This window comes from Marmota marmota, unplaced genomic scaffold (genome assembly GCF_001458135.2).
Source record: "Marmota marmota marmota unplaced genomic scaffold, marMar, whole genome shotgun sequence".
NCBI classification, from domain to species: Eukaryota; Metazoa; Chordata; class Mammalia; order Rodentia; family Sciuridae; genus Marmota; species Marmota marmota.
Genome location: NW_026000249.1, coordinates 22,756,698 through 22,775,664, shown reverse-complemented (window position 1 = coordinate 22,775,664; position 18,967 = coordinate 22,756,698). Strand labels below are relative to the sequence as shown.

The following is an 18,967-nucleotide window of genomic DNA, read 5'->3' as shown; positions in this document are numbered from 1 at the left end:
TGAACTCAGGGGCACTCAACCACTGAGCCCCATCCTCAGTCCTATTTTGTATTTTATTTAGAGACAGGGTCTCACTGAGTTGCTTAAAGCCTTGATAAGTTGCTGAGGCTGGCTTTCAAATCACTATCCTCCTGCCTCAGCCTCCTAAACCATTGGGATTACAGGCGTGTGCCAACATGCCCTGCTTTTGGCTTAACTGCTAATAGGTATGGTCAAATGTATGTGTACTTATGAAATATTATTAGAGTTTAAAATTTTCATCTGTCTTCCAATAATATTCATATAATAAAAATCTATGGAAAATCCACTTGAAGAAAGCACCGTATGCATTTTGTATGTGATGACTATCAGCTTGTAGGTTTTTGTTATGTATACATGTTAGCAAAAACTTGGTCCTTTTCCCTGGTGCCCATTTAATAAGGAGGACACAGTTTTGAGAAACAAAGAAAATTAAGTTTTATTGCTTTGCTAGCAGAGGAGGAGCGTGGGGGACTCCTGTCCTAGAGGCAGTGATTCTGCCCCTCCAGGAGAATGGAGGGTTTTTAAAGAAGTGATCCATTCTGGGTATTCCCTGTAAGGGGTTGTTACTACTGTTTACCGATGACGAGTCCTTGCTTGCCCAAATGCTGAAGTATAGCACGAGAGAAGCACACTGAGGCAAGTAGAGAGTGGACAGTGGAAGGCTTTATTAAAGGACAGCAGAGAAGACTTCTCCCCGGAGGAAGAAGGGGACCCGAAAGGCAGAATCTGTGGAAGGGGGAGGTCTTCCCTTTTTTATATCTAAGGTCTTATTTTAGTCCTCCCACATTCCTGTCCTCTGTTTCCCTTTATCCTGCAGTGATAGAATGCAGGTGGGAAAGCCAAAAGGTGGGAGATAGGTGGGCTGAAGGAGTAATCTGGGTAGGAAGGGCCTGGGGTGGTTTGATTAACCCCTCTTGGTTTACTGGGAGCTGCTTCATTAACAGTTCCTTAGGATGGGTCCCAGGCCTTGGGGACATTAACATTTCAATTTCCCCAAGTGCTGCTCTGGTTTCCTGGACTCCATTCTTGATAATTGAATTAACGACTGCACAAGGCTAGTCATCAGAGAAGTACCCTTTTATTGAGGAACAGCTTTGCACATTTATAGAGCCGGGGTGGGGAGGGGGGCATTCAACAGAGCAGGGTATTGGCATGGGGCACTTTCTGATTGGTGGGTAAGGATCATGAGGGTCAGCAGGGTTCACCATTGAGGGCTCTTCCCGCCACTGTCTCGGGGCATGGGGAAATTAGTACCGGAAGAGAAGCGCGGTCAGCGCCATCTTTGAAGCTGGGGCGACTCCCAACAATAATGGCCTCCATTTTCTTTATCTTACTCGATTTACCTAACTACACTAACTACCTATCCTCAAATCTGGCTTCAGGGTTGCGATTTACTTGTGAATTTGGAAGATAGCTATTCTTCTGTTGCCATCCCTGAAGTCTAAATTACTTGGTTCTGTGGTGTATGTGTGCTAAAAGACAGTCAGTGCTTGGCTTAAAACAGGAAAAAAAGAGAGATAAGATAGATTATTCTGTTTCTTGCCCCCAGGTTAGAGAGAGGAAGAGGAAGAACAGGGGAGGGGGGAAACATGTCCCTTCAATATAAGCCTCAGAGCAGAAAGGCTGTATTCAAAGCTTGAGGTGGAACACTGTTTATAGACTATTGTTTTAAGCAATTGTCTCAGACTCAAGGCCTATTCTGATATCAGAATAAATTCTCCCTTTTTAAAAAAAATTTTTTAGATGTTGATGAACCTTTATTTTGTTCATTTATTTATATGCAGTGCTGGGAATCAAATCCAGTGCCTCACACATGCTAGGCAAGTGCTCTACCACTGAGCCATAACCGCAGCCCTAAATTTTCCCTTTTATACACAGAAATTTGTATATAAAATAACAAAAGAGAATTTAACTTAGAATAGATTTAAGAAAGGTTTGCAATATTTTTAAACAGGGTGGTGAAATTAATGCTGGAGTACATTAAAGTCTGTGAATGTGTTATTTCAAATCTTGACAACTATTGCTTATGAATGTCAATGAATTTTTTTATTTGGCTTGTAATTTTTTTTTTGGTGGTGATGGGGGTGTTGAACCCAGGCTCTTGTGCATGAGAGGCAAGCATTCTACCAACTGAGCTATATCCCCAGTCAAGGAATTATTTTATATTGTTTCACTCACTTTGAACTAACTAAACATATGCATGTTCATACATATTGTCAATTTTTTTGTTCTTCTGCATACTATGAAATCTCATTATGAGGATGTAGAATAATGGTAGTTTATGTTCAATCTTATATAACATTAAGCTTCATATTATATGTTTATATTCTGTGAAATATTACAGTTTTGGAAAAATGCATTACTTCCTAAAACTTTCTAAATCATATCCAAGTCATAAATATAGACTGGATTGAAATGGGAATTAGAAGATCAAGTTAGAAGTGCTTTTACCAGGACCTAGTATCCAGAAAGAAAATGTTTTCAATGAAAACTATTATTTTGTCATTTCATTTTCATTGCTAAAGCCTGTGTTTCCTAATTTTCTGTGGAAGAAAAACTAAAATCTTTCTTTCACCTCCCACACATGAGAAATTTATTTTTTCTATCCCTGCAAGTGGCCTACTTTATAACAGTATCTCAAGTACAATTCTGATAGCATCTATGCTGTCATAACAATTGCGCCTTTATTCTCACTTATTTTATAAAGTACATTGAGCTGGGGCCTTCTGAGAAACTGAGGCAGCCCAAAGACCTGCCCTTTACACCCTGATTCAAGAGACTAAGTCAGAAAGATTTCCCACAAGTCACTCAAAGTAACAGGAATGAGTTTATGGAAGGGATAGGAAAAGGGAAAAGGATACTCTCAAGGGAGAGAGTGGGTTCTCTCAGAGAGGAGAGGAACAACATGATTCTCCTGCACTCCGGTTTTACTGGGGATCCCAGAGAAGTTTCCAAAGTTCTGCCCAGGACTTGTGACTGTCATGATTACATCAGACTTTCAAGTACCCACTGCCGTGACATCTCTAGGTTACCTTGGCTGTGATGCCAGTTCTTTCTTTTTCTTCTGGGACCACAGGCATGTGCCACCATGCCTGGCCCCTGGTGACTGGTTCTAATTGGAATTTTCACCATACATTCTTTTTAAAATATTTTTTCCATTGTTAATCGACCTTTATTTTAATTATTTGTATGTAGTGCTGAGAATCAAATCCAGTGCTTCACGCATGCCAGGCAAGTGTGCGCTACCGCTGAGCTACAGCCCCAGCCCTCAAACTATGTTCTTATAGATTGTATGTTTACAAAGAACTATCCTTTTTTCTCAGAGTTTCAGGATCTGGTCACAAAAGTCTCCTGGGTTCCTCCCATGTACATCATCTTGGGCCTGGATTTAACAGGTAGTTTGCTGAAGACTGTGACATATCTTGTCCACTTAGGCCAGACAGGGCTGCAGATAAATTGCTTCTTGGAAAAGAAAGCATATGGGTGTCAGCACCATGGCCATTTCATAGAATTATTCTCTTAACCTCCCACCATCCTCATCAGTAGGTCTCCTAACAATATTAATGGTCACTCTTCTTCAATCACAGGAACCACACCTGGAGGCTAACTGGTGAACATATTAATGAGCACCCTCAAGGCCTATTTCAAATGTAAATGATCTTGAGATTCTCTTGGGAATGTCTCCAGCCAACTCCTTTGTCCCAGAGGTTGTAAAATGAGAAGATGGGGGTGAACCCAGATGGAAGTCTATAACTTCCTATAGAAGACAATACCCTTGATTCTTTTTCAATGCCTGTTTTACATAGAATTTGCTCCTTGCTGTATCCAGAACCTACAGAAACTCCAATCTACACACCAAAATGGTTTTTTCTGCTATCAGGCTCCCTCCTGCATGGCGGGAGTCCTCTCTTAAATAAATCCTACTGCATTTATTCTTCCTTTCTGTGATTGTCCGTGGATTTTATTCTTTAACTTTTTGCAAGACAGGAGCCCAGAAAAAAATTGGCAAAGCAGGGAATCTAGATGCATCTCAAAACTCCACTTTAAACTTGGTGACCTGTATGAGGATCTTCGGAAGGGTGAGTAAAACGGACTAATGCTCTGTGACTTTGCTTTTCTTCCAGGAATCCTATACTCCATTTTGTACATTGTCACTATCAAAATTACTGGGATCTGGTCAGCCAGTTAAAAGTGGATAATGTGGCAGCTGGACTTAAGACATGGTTCTATTGACTTTTGGTCCCTTTCAGGGAAGCAGGAGAAGCATACCAGGGACATTCTCAGGCTAAAATTTAGCTAAAGTTACCTCCACACATCTAAGGCAGATTGGAACTTGGGACACTGCATCTGTCCAAAGTAAAACAATGCCATCACACTTAACAGAGACACAGACAAAAAGACACACAAAGACACTGATTGCCTTTTCAGATTGTCGATAAAAACGGAAGTGGGGTGCTGGCCCCAAGCCAACTGGGGCCTTCCCTTCAGACAAACAGATTGGGGTAGTATCCCCCTCAAATTGGGTCTGACGACCCCAGATTGGGAGATTAGTTCCCTTGCCAGGGTATTGGGGTGGAGGTGGACAGTACAATAGAAACAAACACACATAACACAAAATTCGCAGCGCGTCGTGGATTGCTACCCAGAAACTAAAAGCAGAGGCGGATGGAGGATCCATCAGCTACAAAATACTTTACTAAATACTTCACAAAATACTTTACTAAAGGCAATGCACTCAGAACCCAGAAGGGGCTGGGGATGTCTCCCACAAACCCCGTCGGCTGCGTCCACCTGAACCTTTTGCCAACCACAAAATACAGAACCAGAACTTGCAGGCAACCAGAGTACAGAAAATTACAGATCTGCAATGCCTTTACTTACAGGCCGGGTTTTCATCACCTCTCGATCAGGGTGTCTGGGTAGGCTTATAAGGGGGATCCCGGAAGAGCCCCCATATGTTATGCTCGAATTCATGACCCCTAAAAGACCACCAGAGACCAAGATCAATGTAAGCAGCAAAGAGGTGTTTATTGCGAGCTAGCTCAGTCCTCTGTGTGCACACAGCAACTGGTGACACTGAGAGGCCCCGAGCCCAGGGTTTGCAGCAGTTTTATACACTCTTTGGGGAAGGCAGGGACTTCACATACATCACAGCATCTCTTAGCAAATCATCACAGACCGCGGAGAAATCATAAAACAACTCTAAAACATGATTAGCACATTCACTGGTGGGAGCAAGTTGGGTAAGAGTGATTTGTTATTACAAGAGAGGGATTCGTTTGAACTGATTGGTTTAATCCATGAGGGGTGTATGTGCTGAACTACGTGGTTTCCCAACAAGTTATCAACCACTGTAAACTACTGGGAGGGTCATTTGGCATCTCAAGTATTTTCCCTGTCTCATGCTGATTGGTGGTTGCTAGGGGGTTGCTATGGGTCCTCACCTAGCCTGACTGAGTCAGGGACACCTGGCTCCAAAGATCTCTCCTGTTATTTGTAGATAACTCAGCAGGGTGGGAAGGAGCCTAGGAGTGCTCTGAGGGTCTTTCCAAGGACAAGGGTCACGCCCCCTTCCTTGGACAGGCTTTGCTCTGAGGTAGAGGCTGGTTTTTCAGGGAAAGGCCTTGCTGGAGTGAGTATTTATCAATCCCTCTCTGCTTTTGGCAGGGTCTTTAGAGATGAAAAAATGCCAATCGATCACACATGGAAGGTCCATCTCCATTTTAATTTTCTTTCATGGCCTCTCACCCCATGGTGGAGGGAGGGCCTCACCCTGTAGTTTTTTGTATTCTAGGTTGAGGTAACTTCTCAGCATGATCTGATGACTTCAAGGCAGAGCCCAATGTGTGAGTGAGGTGCCCCTTTCTTTCTCTTTTTCTATGTGCCTTGTCTTCCTCCAGGAAAACGGAGCTGTCTCAGACACTTCCCATTGATAACTCGCCAGTTTATACTTTCTCAGACTATAGGAAAAGATGATCTTATTCTCTCAGGAAGAATAGTGAGTCCCTAGGTTTCTCTTTTTGCCAGTTTCCCTAGGAAAACCTCATGGCTCTCATTTTATTATTATTTTTTTTTAAATTTTTAAAGTGTATTTTTTAGTTGTAGATGGACACAATACCTTTATTTTATTTATTTTTATGTGGTGTTGAGGACTGAATCCAGGAAAGCACTTTACCACTGAGCCACAGCCACAGTCCTGGCTCTCATTTTAATTACTGTAAGACATTTTGTCCACTCTCTCCCTGCTTACTAGGTTAAGAGTCAAATCTTGGGTCTATTATGGTGAGGACATCATTCCTGGTTGTACAAATTATATTACTTTTTACAACAACTTGGATAGGACTTTAGCTGCCCTAATTATGAGTAATGTGGCAAAAACAGATATTGGGGGGCTGGGTATATGGCTCAGTTGGTAGAGTGCTTGCCTAGCATACACAAGGCCCCGGGTTCAATTCCCCAGTACCACCAAAAAAAAAAAAAATCTTACTTGGGCTGGGGATGTGGCTCAGTGGTAGAGCCCTTGCCTTGCGGGTGTGAGGCACTGGGTTTGAGCCTCAGTAGCACATAAAAAATAAATTAATAAACAAAGATATTGTGTGTCCATCTACAATATATATATATATATATATATATATATATATATATATATATATATATCAGACATTAGGAAAAATTCAAAACTTGTCCAGGAAACATGGATTTCAGGAACCTGTTTAGTACAACACGCACAAAAGCTATTGGCTTTTCCCCTCTGGAATGCTCAATGCAGTTGAATATACTTCCATAAATGGGGATAAACATAGTACAAAAATTAAGTTTTCTCCATTTAAGAGGGAAAGCAGGGATTTTGGGCCTGTGATGGTAAGAAATGACTAAATCCATCCTTCCCAAATCCCAGTCATGCTCAATACATGGTCACTAGTTTTTTGAGGATCTTAGGAGATAATGGAAACTTTAAGTGAGGGAATTTTTGAGGAATGTGCCAGTAAGGGGAAACTAATCTGACCCACTCTAGAGTCTTAGTCAGGCCTCAAGAAGTAGTTGCCAATGACTTTGAGGTCAAGGGTCACCTTCTTTCTCCTGTCCTTCAGATGGCTAACACTCCATATGGCACAAGCATTCATACACTGTGTTGAGAGGGAGCAAAATTGCGACTTATGCAGTCGAGGGGGAGAAATAAGGAATGTCCACACGCTCCTGCCTCTTTCAGTGCTTTATTCACTCAAATTACTCAATATAATTTCACTCTATAGATTCTTAATCAAGAAAATGACAATCCTTAATGCTAGGCACTGCAATAGACATAATCAATTCACAGCAAACAATTCTAGATTAATTAATTCACAGCAAACAATTCTAGATTAATTAATTCACAGCAAACAATTCTAGATTAATTCTAAGCACTGCAAACACACTTAATCAAGACGGGCTAATGACAGACATTTCCTCTGCATGCTAAGCTCAAAAGTCTTAAGCCTTAGGCTTGACATCCAGCAGACGCACCCGACCGTGGTGATCAGGTCCGGAACCAAGGTAGGCTTCTCCTGGCGTGGAGTGGATGACTGGTTGAGGAGAGGGTCATAGGGATAAGTTGCAGCTCTCACCAGGGTCCAGATGAGGCGGTAGAGTTTGAGAGCAGTGAGGATCATGCAGAGGTCCAGGAAAATGATGACAAGTGAAGGGATGCTAGTCCAGGCTCTCCAGCTCAAGTGCATCCTTGTTTCGGCTGGCTGAATCCCCATTCATTAGCTCTATTATTTATACTAAATTTTGGGGCTTTTGACCCCCCTTTCAATCCTTATCAGCTACCACCAGATTTCTCCATGACATCATTTACCCTGGGATCAGAAACATCTGGTCTGGTGGTCTCCACCCTGATTTTCTTGCCTTTCCCTCTTATCAGGCGAGGACAGCCTGCCAGAGGCTTGACTCTGTTTATCAGGGTGAGGGGAAGTGACTTGTCTGAGGCCATACTGGAGGGTTCCATTAGATGTGCCTGCTGAGACTGCAGGTTTCAAACTGGAGTTTTTAAAATGGAGTTGCTTAGGCTCAGGCCTAAGGCCATCCTCACACACTGGAATTCCTTTGACCTTCAAACACTGGGGGGAAATGTCTTAATTTTTTCTCTACTCAAGCTTGGCTCAAACAAATACTAGCTAGGGGCCAGAAGGAGATAGCTCTTGAAGGAAGCATAAACAATAACTCCATCTTACAGCTACACTTGCATGAGCAATTGCCCAAAGCAGTTCAAGACCACAGGAAAAAGTGTCACTTTTAAATTTAAACAGGTATGGCATTTTCTTATACTCTGGGTTTCTGCTCTCTCATTAAGTTACAAAAAGGGATCTAGAAAAGCCAACTGCTCTGGGTCCCAAACCTTTTGAGGACAATTAGGAGGCTACTTTGGAGACGGTGCAGCTAGGACCCAGTTTCAGAAAGCTAACAAGACAGACCCAAGAATATCAAGGGAAACCCTAATTCTTGTTGTATTTTCTCTTTTCTCCAGATTGGGAACAGGGAAAGAAAATGAAAAAATCCCATATATATAAGTTTTCTTTGTTCTTAAAAAAAAAAGAAAAGAAAAGAAAAACTTTTCCTGAGAATTTCACAAATTTCCACATTCTTTCAATATCTGAGCTAACTCTAATCTGATCCAAAAAGTTCACTCTAGTCTGATGAAGATGTTCTGTGTGCTTCTTTACTGTAATTGTGCCATTTTATTTTTTTGGGAAAAATATTTTTTGAACTTGATTTTTTTTTACAGGTGAAATCACCTGTGGTTTTGTGCAACTAAATTTGTAGGACAATCCCCTTTCCCAAATCGGTCTTGTTTTATCTAACTAGAGGTTTTGGGGTTTTTTTCCAATTTTTTTTTTTGTTGTTGAGGGACACACAATATCTTTGTTTATTAATTTATTTTTTATGTGGTGCTGAGGATTGAACCAGTGCCTCACACATGCTAGGCAAGTACTCTGCCACTGCACTACAGCCCCAGCCCCCTAACTAGAGGCTTTTTAATTATGCTTTTTTTCCCCCTGCTCTCTTTTATTGAGAGGCTAAGTTTTCAAGGATTGGCTCTCAAATCCATTGGAAAAAAACTACTTTTACAGACACTAAAGGAAAGTATAAGTGTGGTGATAATGGGAGTAAATGTGATCCTAACAGTGGTCCACTTTATGCTTTGAACACAGCCCTTGATGCTCTGTCACTGCAACTTATTTTTAAAAGGCCATGTTTCTTTTACTTCCTTTCTCCTTGTTCCTCCCTAATCTCTCCCCCTCCCTAATCACAGGGGAAATAGTGTTGCCTCTCTTCCCTATCCAAGGCAGAGTTATCTGTCCTTGAGCACACACCCAGCACAGGAACAAAGTCTTTCAGAGCTTGGGGAAGGCACCATAAGATCTCAGAAATGACTATCTCTCAAAGTAACTAGTGAATTGCAACTCTGACAGAGAATTCTTGGAATGTAGCTTTCCAATCCTCTCTTTAAAAGCCCTCTGTTCCCTAGGATTGAGGAGAATCACAGGATCTGGGACAGGAGTCCCTTGTGTTTCTGCTTTGCTAGCAAAGCATTAAACATTCTTTTTATCTTTTTCTCAAAACCATGTCCTTGTTACTGGATTGGCATTCGGGACAAGGACTAAACTTTTGCTAACAAACTTGGTACCATAAATGGAACCAGAGATCAGCTCTCCTTCCAGCTTTCTTGAACAGGCCTGGCTCTCCAAGGAACCCTACTTCCATGCTGAGGATGCAAAGTAGCTGGGGAACTTGTTGACAGCTAACTGCTGGAGAGTTAGAAGATGGGTGAGTTTGTTGTCAGTCAAACCAGAGGAGTTATTCCTGTGAGTAAAGGGAGGGACTGAGGAACTATTCCACCAGATGCCTAAGTCCCTTTTGCTTTGGGGAACTCTTGCCTTCTCTCCATGAATGGTACAGCTTCCTCCATCTTGGTCCATTTCTTAGAAGAAGGAAACTGGACTCAGTAAATTCAAGACACTCTTGGCCATCTGGTAAGTCCCCTGGTGTCCAGGCCGAGACTCTTGATGCCACATATCTGGTTCTGCTTCATGTGAACATCTGTGGCAGCACTGGTATGGGAGTCATGGTTAAGAAGGACTCGAGAACCTAGGGATATTTACTCCCTTCTGGTCTGTTCTAGGTTTTCATCTGTTTGTTGGCCTTGGATTTGGGAACTCCCTCTAGTTGTCTGTGGGTTTTTTGTTTGTTTGTTTGTTTTTTTGTATCTGTTACTGCCCCTGTTAAGAGATGGGCAATACTGTGTTGATTCTATAGAAAGATCTTGCCTGGTCTGTTTTAAAGGTTCCCATCTGTTGACCAAGGATTTGGGAATCCTCTTTGGTTTTCTGTCTCTGTGTTTATTTTTTGTACAATCTTGTAGTTGGAATTGGTCTGTCAAGGGTAAGATAAGTGGGAGAAAGGGCCATGTATAGGTCTAAGCCTGACTAAGAAAAAGATAATGTTTTACTATAAGGCTGTGGTCTTTGAATAGTTTTTCTGGATTATTATACAATCTTGCAATTGGAGTTGGTCTGTCTGGGTAATGTAAGTAGAAAAAATTCTGTATAGGCAGGTTTGTCTGTTTTAAAGGTTTCCACCTGTCAGCCATGGGTTCAAGGGTTCTCTCTGGTTGTCTGTTTCTTTTTTCTTTTTTGTATCAGTTACTGACCCTTTAATACATGGGGCATGCTACATTGATCTTACCCATGGTCTCTTGGGAAGAAAGATCTTGGCAGAATGGGTCACTTATAGGGATAAACCTGACTAAGAGAAAGATGTAGCCTTTAAATGGTTTTTATGGATTATTACAGTCTTGAGATTGGAATTGGTCTGTCAAGAGGTAAAGTAAATGGAAGAGATTCTCTATGTACAGGCATAGAAAGTAGGGTAGTATCTATTTTTTTTTTTTTTGCATTTGCTAAGGCTTGCTTTGTGGTATAAAATATGAATAAAATANTTGTTTATTAATTTATTTTTTATGTGCTACTGAGGCTCAAACCCAGTGCCTCACACCCGCAAGGCAAGGGCTCTACCACTGAGCCACATCCCCAGCCATATTTTGTATTTTTATTAGAGACAGGGTCTCACTGAGTTGCTTAGTGCCTTGCTGTTGCTGAGGCTGGCTTTGAACTTGTGATCCTCCTGCCTCAGCCTCTCCAGCCTCTGGGATTACAGGCATGTGCCAATGTGCCCTGCTCTAAGTGGAAACTTTTTGACAGCTAGAACAATAAACGCATATTATCTATGAGTCTGTAGATGCATAATGTATAGATATATGTTTAAGATTGAGGGATGGGGATATATTTAATTTTTTTTTTGAATTTTTAACATTTATTTTTTAGTTTTCGGTAGACACAACATCTTTGTTTGTATGTGGTGCTGAGGATCGAACCCAGGCCGCACGCATGCCAGGCGAGCGCGCTACCGCTTGAGCCACTTCCCCAGCCCCGAGGGCTGGGGATATAGCTTAGTTGGTAGAGTGCTTGCCTTACATGCACAAGGACCTGGGTTCAACCCCCAGTACTACACACACACACACACCCCAAAAAGATTGATATATCATACAAAATAAGAAAAGCCATCACACCATATGAAAAGGCGGCAAATAACAACCAGGCAATTCACCGACTCCAATAGTGATATGACAAACTAATTTAGCCTCGTTGCTAATCAAATAGATTAAAATTAAAGCAATAAATATCTTTGCCTATCATTTTGACCAAGGGCTATTTCTTTTTTGATAATGAATTATTTTGAGGGTTTTTGTTTGTGATACTAAAAGGCATTGTTGGTAATAATATACTTGGTAATGCTGGCCAATTGTTAGAATATAAATCACCACATTTCTTGACATTTTGTCTTTGTAAATCAACAAACTTAAAATGATTTATAGGCTTTAACTGGGGGATTTTTATATCTATAAATTTATTTTAAGAGTTTATGTAGATATATCCACAAAATTTTTTGATGTTACTAAAGATAACAAAAGTAGGCAAACATGAAATGTTCACAGTATTCTAATTTCTAATAAATTATGTTTAATAGCCGTATGCAATGCTGCAATGAGGCTTTTATTAAAAATCTTTTTAAATAGAGGTTTTGAACTTTTACAATATAACTCTTTACACTACAGAAATTTCTTTAAATGAATCTAACCATGGTCTTCTGGAAATATTCTCTTACTGGCTTTTATGATACCACATTTTGTGACTTTTTGTTTTTTTAGTTGTAGTTGGACAGATTACATTTATTTTGTTTATTTATTTTTTTATGTGGTGCTGAGGATTGAACCCAGGCCCTCGTATGCATGTGATAGGCGCTGCTCTATCACTGAGCTGCAACCCCAGCCCCTTTTGACTAATTTTTTACCACTTTTTTTTCCTCTGCCTTGGTTATCTTTGCCCTCTCCTCTCCTTCTTTCCACGTTGTCATAGCTCTGGTTCTCAGGGGTTCTATCTATTTCCTTCCTATTGCCATACTTTTACAGGTAATATCTTATACTTCTTTGACTTCAATTATCATTTCTGTTATAATTTTAGGAACTTACTTGATATTTCATGATAACTAGATAGACATTGCCACTAACAGAGATCCCAAGTGAATTATAATCTACCTGTCTACTGTGACAAGACAGATATACTGCATTTTGTTTTTATCAATGAAGCCTCCCACCATCTACTCAGTCACCAAACCATGAATTTCAGATTGTCTTTAAATCATCCCAAGCAGTCACCAAATTTGTTTCTGCTCCTTTAATATTTCTTGAAGCTGTATATATACCCATATCAACTGCCCTAGCCTTATATTTTTTTCATCCATGTAATGACACAATTCTGTAATTTTGACAGTTAGCTTTGCTATTATGCACATTGCTGGTAGTATGGTGATTTTAAATATATTTTTTTCATTATTTCTATTACTAACATATATTGACTGTACTTTGCTTAGATGATATAATTCAACTCATTTTTTTCTCCCTTGCAGTGCTAAGGATCAAATCTGAGTCCTTGCTCATGCTAGGCTAGCACTTTTCCAAGCTAAATTCCCGTGTCCCCAGTTGAACTCATCAGTATGATAGTTAAGGCCACTTTTTACTGCTCTTTATCTTATACTAAAGTACTCTGGTCTTCTCTCCTACTACAGAGCATGACTCAGTTAAATTCAGTTTCAGTTTTCAATTAAATAACAATTCAGTTAAAATATTGCTTATTAAATATTTCTAAATTTTCTATGCTTTTATACACCTCTACTGTTGCATATGTTGCTTACTTGGCTTGGAATGACATCATTCCCTTGGCTTGTTGCTGCTAGTCCTGCAAGATAGAATTTACATGTCACTTAGCTTTAGAGAGTTTAACTTTTTATTATCCTGCATTGCTTCCCCTAGATTGTTCCATAATACCATGTGTCTGAATCTCTATTAGAACATCTGTCTCAGAGATAGTTGTCATGTTTATGACAACTACTCTCTTTACAATTCAGTGCATTTTGCAATGGTAAGTACTGCACTTTTTCTTTTCTTTTTAAATTTTTTTAGTTGATGATGGATGTTTATTTTATTCATTTATTTATATGTGGTGCTGAGGATTGAACCCAGTGCCTCACACATGTGAGGCAGGCGCTCCACCTCTGAGCCAAAGCCCTTGCCCAGCACTGCACTTCTTAACTCTAACAGGAGTACCCAACACAGACCTGGCACATTACAGTTTAGTACATATGTGTTTAAATGCACAAATTAATAGTTTGGAAAAGATAGCCATGTTCAAATTAAGTTTTCTTTGGAGAATAAAGGATGAAAAATAAGGATATATGCTGACATCAGCCCAAATTCTGAAACAGAGCCAAGAACTTTCTAGTAAATTTGTTGTTCATTTGATGTTTTAATTGAGTATATACTATATATCAGAAACTGTGTTAGTCTTTAGAATTGTAGTACAAGTTGAGTATCCTTTATTCAAAATTGTCAGGACTAGATGTGTTTCACATTAATGTGTGTGTGTGTGTGTGTGTTTATTTTGGAATATTTTTATGTATCTTGGGCAATGGACTCAAATCTAAAGATAAAATTCATTTATACTTTACACATACAGCTTAACGGTAATTTTTTTTGATACTGATAACTGAATCCAGGGCCTCTTAACTACTGAGCACATCCTCAGCCCTTTTATATATTTTATTAGAAACAAGGTCTCACTGAGTTTCTTATGGCTTCACTAAGTTGCTGAGGCTGGCTTTGAACTCACAATCCTCCTGCCTTAGCTTCCTGAGCTGCTGGGCTTACAGAAGTGCTCCACTGCTCTTGGCTCTAAAGGTAATTATTTTTTAAATATTTTTAAGTTGTAGATGGACACATACATTTAATTAATTAATTTATTTTTATGTGGTGCTGAGGATCAAACCCCGTGCCTCACACATGCTAGGTAAGTACTCTGCCATTGAGCCCCAACCCTGAAGGTAATTTTATGGGATATTTTTTGTATACCTGCATTTTGACTGTGACCCATAACATGATATCAAGTGTAGAATTTTTCATTTTCACAAGCACATTTCATGCTGTGGATTTAAATTGATATACTGTCATAAAAAGAAAGATCAGGGGGCTCTGGGTAGGTGGTGGAGCACTTGCGTGGCATGTGTGGGGCACTGGGTTCAATCCTCAGCACCACATAAAAGTGAATAAGTAAGGTAAAGGTGTTGTGTCTATCTACAAATAAAAAAAATTAAAAAGAAAAAAAAAAGAAAGATCAGGTGGTACTTGGAAGGTTCAGATACGAATATTCCTAAATTTGATATTTGGAAGGACACATATACAGGAATCTGACTTGGGAGATCATAATACCCTGCAATTACTTTGATACAAAAGATCATGGATATAAAATTTGAAAGCCAGGATATTAGATTTAGTTCATGATACAAGGAGCATACACTGATATAATGATGTGAAGTTAGAGAGGTAATATATTAGTGGAATTTCAGACAGGAAGGATATATTTTTGTTGGAATGTCAATACTAGGATTTAGGTAGGAATTTGTTCTAGGGGGAGATGGTACTCAAAGGTCAAGAATTGCATTTTCTGCAGTACCAAGAATGTAATAAGGTCGTAGAAAACCTACAACCTAGACATTCAACCATTTGCTCATCTAGTATACATTATAATACTTAGCTGGACACAGGATAGATCCTAGATGGAGAAGTCTTATTAGTTGTATTAGTTTTTCATAGGTGCATAAGAAATTACCACAAATTTAGTGGCTTAAAATGACATCCATTTCTGAGTTCACAGTTCTATAGGTCAGACTAGGTTTTCTCTTCAAGGTCTAAATTATAGGCCTGGAATCAGTGGTGTTCTTATGTGCAGGAATATCTAAGGAAATATCTGCCTCCAAGCTCATTTCCATAAGTGGTAGAATTCAGCTCTTTGCAGTGATAGAACCAAGGTCCCTGTTGGTAGAGTTTGCTCTCAGCTCCCAAAGTCTACTCTCAATCTTTGTTGTGCAGCACCCATCATCAAAGGCAGCAGTGATTCTCATGTTGAATCTCTCTTGCCTTTCAAATCTCTTTTACAAAAGGATGTCTTCTTTTTTTTTTTAATTACACTTTTTTAGGGGAGATAAATATGAATTCATATGCAATTGTAAGAACAAATGCAGAGACATCTTGTTTATTCTTTATGAGATCTACCTAAATGGTAAAATCTTGCAAAATCATAGTATCATAGCAGGATATTTACATTGTTACAGTTTTTGAGAAATTGATCCATTTATTTTAAGTTAATGATTTATGATGGAATTTTTTTTTTGGTACGGAGGATTGAATCCAGGAATACTTTACCACTGTGCTACATCCTCAGCTTTGAGACAGGGTCTCACAAGTTGCTGAGTCTGGCCTCAAACTTATGATCCTCCTACCTCAGCCTCCTGAATCATGGGATTGCAGACTTGTACCACAACACCTAGCAAGTGCAACTGTTTTTTTTTGTTGTTGTTGTTCGAGTATTTCTTTATATGTATTTTCTATTTTGTCAGTTTTGTTAGTTTATCAACTTTATTAATTTTTTCATAACCAGATTTTTTTTTTCTTTTAGATATCAGTGATTTATTTATTTATTTTTTTAGAGAATTTTAATATTTATTTTTTAGTTTTTGGCGGACACAACATCTTTGTTTGTATGTGGTGCTGAGGATCTAACCCGGGCGGCACGCATACCAGGCGAGCGTGCTACCGCTTGAGCCACATCCCCAGCCCTAGATATCAGTGATTTATTATCTTTGTTTCTTCTGTTGTGCTTGCTTTATTTTGCTCATTTTTTTCCTAAGGAAGTAAGAAACTAAGATTATTGATTTGAAGAATGCTATGAAGCTATAGCAGATATGAGACTTTGCTAAGTTAAAATATTTATATCTTGGATCTCTGAAGATTGGTACTCTGCTGTCTTGATAATTTATTGCTTATAAGGCAACATTTGCAATGGATGACCTCAAAGTATTTTTGTTTCACAATTTTATGAATATTGTTTCACAACTTAATGAATAAGAATATGACAGTGAGCTTTCTATTTTTATTTTTTAAACACTAAGAAAAATCTTAAACTTCAGAAAGTTGTCACAGAATATGCATAAGCCCCAAACATAGCATGTTAGCAGTCATTGCAAAGTTATAAATCATTTGATTTCTTAAGATTTTTCATACTTAAGTTCATAAATGAAGATGAATGGATTTATTATTTTGGAGGTGAGAGGAAAAACTAAAGGTCTGTTTATCACCTGCTACATGCACTCATGGTATTATGCACTCTTAGATATATGCAAGACCTAGGTAAATGAAAGTGTAGTTGTCAAACTTTAAAATAAATCAGGCAATCATTTGTTTCTCCACAACACATCATCCTAATGTAAGAGCTTTTCACTAGGAGAAAAAATGAAATGGCTGAGCATTGCATACTGAAAACTACCATTTTAACAACTGATATTACTCAATTGCTATACACCTGTGGCTCAGTCACAAAAATGCGTGCTATTAGAATTGTTTGGTAAATTATCCTTTTAATAATCAATTCTTTTCACATGAAATGTCTTCATACAAATGCATCTTTAGATTACAATTAAGATCAGAAGATAAATAGCACTTGTAAATAAATCTACAGTAACTTTTATAGGTTTTTAGTTTAAAGAGTGAAGGCAATAAAGATTTAATCACTACACAGTTTTGGACTACTAACAAGAAGTGGCTGCATACATTAAATTGTGAGGCCACAAATTATGTTAATCTGTTTACTTTCAAACCAAACAAGTGAGCATTCAAAAGAAGATGAAATTTTACTTCAAATGTATAAACTAGTAATGAAAACTGAAGTCTTTCGCTTCACTTAGAAGATATTCTAATATTGTTTTCCAAATAACAGAAACAAAATGCAATATAAAATAAAATTTACCACCTTAGGCCAAGGCTTAAAACAAGTAAAATGTTACACAATGTCATAAATTTTGTTTTCAATTGCTAGTGGCTTTTCCCAAGGACTCACCAACTGAGTATAACCCTTCTCCCCTCCACCCTAGTCCCGAGTCCTCAGATGGCTTGTTTGTAGTTCATTAACTTAGATGAGCACCTCCTGCTTTGGGACAATCGGAGACACTCTTGGATGGTGATTTGGACTTCAATTTCTTCTCATGTCCTGGTGGAAAGCTTCTGGACCTAGAGCGGGACCCGGTCAGTGATAGAGATCTTGACACTGAGGAGGACTTGGAGTTGGATCTTTGGGTAGATCTGGATTTAGAGGTTGATGAAGAGCTCCTGTGGAAACGAAAGCAAGAACGAGAGTGATCGATCGGATCGGGATCTTGGGGACCAGGATAGGCTTCTGGTGTTGGAATGGCTCTGACGACTATGCCCTGGGCTACAGCTCTGGCCATTGTAGTTGTCACTATCATAGGGCCACCTACCTGTGGGGCGATGTTCCCCAGCGGCAGCCTTGGTGGGAATCTAGGGGACGACCATAGCGGGCCATCTGCACCCGTAGCTCCCTGCCATCCAGTACGATCCCATCTAGGGCATCCATGGCGTCCTTAGCGTGGTGCTTGTGGTGGAAACGGACAAAAGCGAAACCGTGGGACTTTTTAGTGCAGCGATCCCGTGGGATGTACACATCCCCGACAGGCCCATACTTCTGGAAGACACGACGCAGGGTGTTGGGCGACGTGCGGTAGGTGAGGTTGTCCACCTTAAGGGAGGTCATGCCCTCCACATTGGGAGGAGGATGACTGTAACTCATTGTCCCTAAGAGGTTTGTCTGGGGACCTTTCAATTTAGAGGGGTCATTAGGAGAGAGTAACCAACTGGGAGACTGAGCTTTGCCCAGAGGGCTGCTCTGGTTGCCTTGGGTTCCTTTGGCTCCGCCTCTTTGTCAGTTGGCTTATGCCTGTGGTGCTTAGAGATTTTAGAATGTTACACAGAACCCCGCCCATCACTAGAGCTCAGACCACCTGAGAGAGGAATGACTACATACCAATGTTTTAAAATGTGATCTTAATCATGACATGATCATTTTGTGACTTTACCCATATAAATCTAAGCATCCAGTTTTATATACGTATAGATATAACTCTCTGACCTGAAGTACTTTCGCACTGATTCATATATGCTAGATATATGAATATTTTCATATTTTATTCATATTTTAAAAGACAATCAAAAGTCAAACAAAGTTTAATCTGGTAACGGTGATAATACTACTGTTACAGGGTAGAACCCTTTCCTGAAATGGAGGCAGAGCAGAGACCCTCCCCCTCCCTTTTCAAATCATGATTCTTACAATCATGCCCAAAAGATTTCAGACATGTCACTTAGAGTAACAGGCGTGAATTTATTAGAAGGGATAGGAAAAGGGAAAGGGGGACACTCTTGAGAGTGGGGGTTGGGGGTGTGGGG

At 39.6% G+C, this 18,967-nt stretch overlaps 1 long non-coding RNA gene and 1 pseudogene across 1 annotated transcript; one reads left to right on the top strand and one right to left on the bottom strand.

The window, feature by feature from the left end:
* The first annotated feature begins 6,381 nt into the window (after positions 1–6,381).
* LOC125614123 lies at positions 6,382–14,752 on the top strand. The gene is made up of 2 exons (XR_007344765.1): positions 6,382–6,529; positions 14,653–14,752. It is a non-coding gene; the product is annotated as an uncharacterized LOC125614123 (long non-coding RNA).
* A 2,879-nt stretch (positions 14,753–17,631) lies between these two features.
* Positions 17,632–18,311, bottom strand: LOC107144178 (annotated as a pseudogene).
* Between the last annotated feature and the right edge of the window lie 656 nt (positions 18,312–18,967).